The following is a 6,228-nucleotide window of genomic DNA, read 5'->3' on the forward strand; positions in this document are numbered from 1 at the left end:
GTTTAAAGATTATAAAAGTAATATATGCTCACCAAAACCAAATTCATAACTAATAGAAGCACATAAGATAAAACATGAAATTCCCTAGAGATGTGTATTTTGTATTTTTATTTACACTCACACTGCATACAAATCCTATATAACAAAAGCCTAATATGGTAAGTATCCGGTTGTCCAGTCAGCCGTTCAACCAATCAAAGTGTAATATGCTAAAGATATTCTAAGGCCACTCAACCGCTTGCTATATAATATGCTCAGACACTTCGCATTTTAGGCTTTTATTATATAGGATAGGATCATCTATGTTTGTCAGCTCACTGCTTTTACTTGACTCTGTTTTCTACATTCTGTACCAGCCATCAGGTCATATTAATGATTGCACGGAATTCCACGGCAGGGATGTGCCATGTTTTACTTAGCTATTCTCATTGGATGAACACTAGGCGGCTCCAGCTTTTCAGTAACAGTGCTGTCATGAACATCTTTGCATGGTGTGCAATTATTTCTGCTAGCTATATTTGCATAAGTGGATTTCTGCATCAAAGGGCATGTATGAGCATTTATTATTTTGAGGGAAACTGCCAAATTTCCCTCCAAAATGGGGGTGTCAAGTTATACTCCAACCAGCGAGGGGGGGGAGAGGGAGGGAGGGAAGGGGGGCGGGGAGCCTTGTGGGTAAGGGAGGAGAAGAGACTGAATGTCTTCCTACCACCTCGCCAACACTTGCTATGCTCAAACTTTGTTTTTATTCAACTGATAGGGAAACCTACTTTTATAATTTAAAAAAAATATATGTATTTTTATTGATTTCAGAGAGGAAGGGAAGGGAGAGAGAGAGAGAGAGAGAGAGAGAGAGAGAGAGAGAGAGAGAGAGAGAGAGAAACATCAATGAGAGAATCATTGTTTGGCTGCCTCCTGCATGCCCACACTGGGGATTGAGCCCACAACCCGGGCATGTGTCCTGACTAGGAATCAAACTGTAGTTCATAGATCAATACTCAACCTTTGAGCCACACTAGCCAGGCAGGGAAACCTACTTCTAAAACTGCATTTCCTTAATCACTAATGAGGTTATCTTTCCAATTATTTAATAGTTATTTGTATTTGATTTTCTGTGAGCTCCTTTTTCTCTTGAGATGTTTGTTCTTGTTAATTTGTTAGATCTTTGAGTCTAATTAGCATAATCAATCTTTCCCCCTTCAGTTATGTTGTAAATATTTTGTTCTAGCTTGTCACTTTTCTCTTGACTTTGTTTGTGGTGCCTTTTGCCAAGTAGAAAATTTTAATTTTCATGGAGTCAAATCTATTTTCCTTTCGCTTGGAGTACTCTTGAGTTTCATGCCTTCTGAGAAAGGCTGTCACTATTGCAAGATCATTGAAGTAATCTCCTGTGCTTTATTCGAGAATTTACATTCACTCTCAAACCACTAAGATATTTGAAAGTCTCACTAAGTCCTTTGAAGCTCTCATGAAGAGGCTTGAGGAACCTTATAACTGGTTTTGAATTCTGTACCCAGTAGTTTGCTTGCTTTTTTTTTTTTTTTTAAATATATTTTATTGATTTTCCATAGACAGGAAGAGAGAGGGATAGAGAGCTAGAAACGTCTATGAGAGAGAAACATCGACCAGCTGCCTCTTGTACACCCCCCACCGGGGATGTGCCCGCAACCAATGTACATGCCCTTGACCGGAATCGAACCTGGGACCTTTCAGTCCGCAGACCGATGCTCTATCCCACATGTGTCAAACACAAGGCCCGCGGGCCAAATCCGTCCCGCCAGGCCTTGCAATGTGGCCCACACCGCGCTGTCATCACTGCACTCCGCTGCGTTTCCATCACAATGACAGTTCATGACTGTTCAGTAAACCATTCAGCCCACGATTTAGGCTGGATTTTAGATTTTGGCCCCTTCTCTGATTGAGTTCGACACCCCTACTCTATCCACTGAGCAAAACTGGTCTTGGCTGTGTGCACAGTCTTGTAGTTGAGCCTTGATTGCTATTGGCGTCTCTGGGAGGAGTTGACCTCCAGGCCGACTGGCTATGAGGCCCAGCTGTGAAGCAAGGCCAGCTGGTGCTAGAGCCAGGTCTTTGCCTTTTATTGATACGTTCGGGGCACGTGATCACCAGCTGCAGCTTGTTTGAGAGATTTTGGCAAAGTCTGAAGCCTGATCCAGGTTTCAGCAAACCGCTTCAGTGGGGTAGCAAATTGGATGGGGCGGGGTCTCAGGGAATCACCAGGGCGGAGCAAACAGTGCGGGCCACGCTGATGGAAACAGGTATGGCTGCCGCTCAGGTCAGCCCTACCACAGGGGCGGTCCCAGCACCAGAACAGTGACCCCCGCGAGCACCCCTATCTGGGAGAAAGCACCCCTGAGTTCCTGCCTCGATGCCCCGCCATCCAGTTCCTGCCTGTGTGTGTCTGGGTCCCCAGGTGCCGGAGCTCAGAAGGAGCCGGACCATGTAAGTTTGTGCGCGGGCCGGGCCCTGGGATTCCAGCAGCCTCAGTTGTCACTCAGCCATAATCCCCGATGGTTTTTATGGCCCGAAGTTACGGGGACTTCTCTTCCCAGCTCTGGGACCCTGGGCTGGGGGTCTGGTGTGGGGCTGGGCGGGGCTGGGACCCCTTGCTCCTCCAGGCGGCCTCTGCAGAGACCATCTCCCTCCTGATTACAAGCACAGCGCACGTGGTGTGGGCCCAGCCGCTCCGGGCCTCCGGGAACGCTGCCCGCTCCTGCGGCCGTCTCAAGGTGCTTTTCCTCCTTCCTTCTCTAGCAGAACTTCTGTCCTGCAGCTGTCAGGCTGCTTGGGTGCTGCTGGTTGTGTCTTTTTGTTGTAGGTGTGATGTGGTTGTGGGAGGCAGGAGCACCGGGGTTTACCTCCACTGCCATCTCCGTTCTCTCTCTTCTCGTCGGAGGCCAAACCGTAGTTACATCCCCAGAATTAACCCGCTGGGCTGCGGTGTGGTATTCTTTCAGGAACCACGGGGTTGAATTTGCTAACATTTTATTTAGAATCATTGCAGATACAGTCACATGCGGCCTAAGGTTTCCCTTTTCTGTGTGCTCCATGGCCGTCTTATTATTATTACTATTATTATTATTTAAAAATATATTTTATTGATTTTTTACAGAGAGGAAGAGAGAGGGAAAGAGAGTTAGAAACATCGATCAGCTGCCTCCTGCACACTCCCCTGGAGTGTCCCTCTAACTGCCCCGTTCTGCCTTCCATCTGGAGCCCCCTTCCCTCCCTCCTGCCTGGTGCACCTGCATTCAGCCGGAGGTGGGAACTGGGAGCAAGACTCTGTCACCCTAGAAAGTGTTAAGGAGAGAGGAATGCGGAGGAACATGTCATTGCCAAAGCAGAGTTAGGGCACTCGTTTCTGGTTCTTTCTTTTCACACCACGTGACCAAGAGGCTTAGAGTTAGACGCAGGCGTCCTCAAACTTTTTAAAGTGGGGGCCAGATCACGGTCCCTCAGAGAGCTGGAGGGCCGGACTATATGAACTACTATCAATAATTCCTACTGTAACACCTCGGCTGCGCTCACTGCCCAAAAAACCTGGCGGGCCGCATCAGACTCCTCTGCCGGCCGCATGTGGCCCGCGGGCCGTAGTTTGAAGACCCCTGATAGAGGGTCATCCAGGGGAAGGCGGCCTGCCAGGGCCCTTCAGGGAGGCGGGTGAGCTCCATCCCAGAGCAGGTTTCCTTTGCATGGAAATAGGTCTGGGTGGCTGCCCGGGAACGGAGGGGAAACGCTCCCAGCAGATGGGTGGGCTGGCTGGTCTGTGTGAGGGGTGTGTGTGTGTAGAGTTCCTGTCTGAAGATACCAAGCCAGAATCTTCCTGTCCGTGAGCAAGGCCCCAGGCTTCTGGCAAATCACTTTTGTGTCCTGATGGGAGCAGGTCTGCTCAGCTCAGAAAGAGGGACCATGGGCAGGCCTTCTACGGCCCTGCCCCACCTGCCCAGTGCATGCCAGCTGCCTGTGGCCCTGCGGGGCAGGGTCTTCCTCTCCAGGTCTAGCGCACCCAGGAAATCACCATCTCCGGGCACTCCCCTCAACACCGGCCTCTTCCTCCGGGGGGAGGGGTGGAGAGAGGAGGCAGGGCTCTGCCCAAGTCCACAGAACTCCAGGGTTAAGCTCAGCCCCCACCTTGGCTACTCCTCGGCTGTTAATGGCTCGGATTTGGGGGCACAGGCTACTCATGTGCTGTTCCTCAGCAGGTCTCCCTTCAGTCTCCACCTTCTGCTTCAGAAAATCTTTAAATATATGTTTCTATATCTATATCTATATCTATATCTATATCTATATCTATAGCTATCATCTATATCTGTGCTTTAAATTGTTTTTAGTTTTGCCTTTTAGAGGTCAGGACTTGAATGCAGGAGCTGTGGGTTCAGGTGTGAGGTCAGCACTCGACAAGTGTTTACTGAGCACCCGCTCTAAAAACCACTGACATTTAACCAGCGGTGACCATGTCCCGGGCAGGCGCTGGGACCGTGGTTTACGTGGCTTAAAGCATTTAACCTTCCCACAAGCTGATGGGTCGCTGTGATTGTGATTTTATCTCCGTGTTATAGACGAGGCAGAGAGGGGTTGAGTGACTTGTTTGGGTTCACCAGCTTGTAGATGGGGTGCCAGAACTCAAACCCGGGCAGGAGCTGTGCTGACTACTGAGCCCAGGACCACCGCGCACAGACGCACGCCCCGCCCTGGCCAGCCATCGGCAGCTCCTCTCCCTCTAGCCCTTCTGGATGCAGAGCTGCTGACGGGGCAGGGCCGGTGCCTGGAATGTGGAGCTGCACGCTGAGCCGCCGGCCAAGCACACTCACAGGCCGCTGGCTCCCCGCCATTGCTCTTTGCTCGCTAACGTCTGCTCAGTCTTTCCTGCAGACTTGAAACTTCATCCGCGTTGCTGCTGGCCCTGTTACACCCCTCCCTCTCCTCCTCCTTCCCCCAGCCGCTCCCTGGAGTGAGGAGGATGTGCCAGTTGCAGCAGACTGCTGGGGAAGGCGGATCAGGACATTCCCTCAGGGGCTTCAGAACAGGAGCTGCCAGGGGGCTGCAGTGCAGGGGGTGAGGGTGAGGGTGAGGGTGGGAAGGATGTTGGCTCAGTGGCAGGCTGATGGATCTTTAGAAAGAGGCCGGCCAACCATCTCCGGTGAGGCCATCGCAATCACTGGCCACTGTGCTGCCCAGCTGACCTCACAGCAGGCCTGACCCCGTTCCTTGGTTCCTTGGCACCACACCCCAAAAAGGCTGTTCCAGGGAAAATGCTGGCCTCTCCCAGCGGGAGAGGCTGATGATCCTAACAGGTTCACCGGTCTCAGGTGCAACTCCAGCAGCCCCCAAGCTCCGCAAATCAAAAGCTTTCCCTCGGGGTCAGTGCTGCCTGTGTCCCGAGCTGCGTGGGTATTTGCGTTTCACCTCGGAGACTTCAGGCACCGGGTGTAGCCTCAGGCCCGGCTGCGCGGATGGCATAATACCTGGTGCCTTTCCACCTGAAAGACTCAGGGTTCTGAATCACAGCTGCTTCTGGGGTTCTGGTATGGATTCCGGAGCCACCATAGCTCATTGATCACCAGCCAGGTGCGGTGCTGAGAGCCGACACAGTGACTTCCGGAATGCCTACAACAACCCCAGCTAGCAGCCTCTACTACAGGTGAAGGCCTTCAGCTGGGCAGGGAGTGAGTCCCCGAGGTGCATAGAGATGGCAGAGCCTGCCCGCGAACCTGGGGAGCACCGCCTGGCATGACCTGAGCACGGACAGTGGCCTCCACTGTGCCAAGAGCTTTGCCTATGCTCCTTATGGCAATGCAACTCCAAGGAGTAGGCTTAGTGCTCCCATTTGATAGGAAAGGAAACTGAGGCTCAGGCAGGGGGTCACTTGGCTCAAGGTCACAGAGCAGGTAGTTAATGGGCCTTTCTCCCTCCCTCCCTCCCTCCTTCTCTTCTTTCCTCTGTCCCTCCCTTCTCTCATTCATCCAGTATATCTTTTTGAGCAAATTTCCCCAGAGAATGCGCAATTTGGAAGGAATTAGCGGCCGTGTGCTGTGGTGGCCACATGTCCCAGATGTTTGGAGACAGGCCGGGTTTCCACACGCCGTCTGGTTGTCAGAGCACGTGTCTTGGCAGTTCGTTTGGAAAGCGAGGTCCCTGTAACTGAGGCTACAGCTGTGGCCCAGAGGTCAGAGGGAGCTCTGCCTGGGGTGGGGGTGGGGGGACAGG

The sequence above is a fragment of the Pipistrellus kuhlii genome, unplaced genomic scaffold (genome assembly GCF_014108245.1).
Source record: "Pipistrellus kuhlii isolate mPipKuh1 unplaced genomic scaffold, mPipKuh1.p scaffold_m20_p_11, whole genome shotgun sequence".
Taxonomy (NCBI): Eukaryota; Metazoa; Chordata; class Mammalia; order Chiroptera; family Vespertilionidae; genus Pipistrellus; species Pipistrellus kuhlii.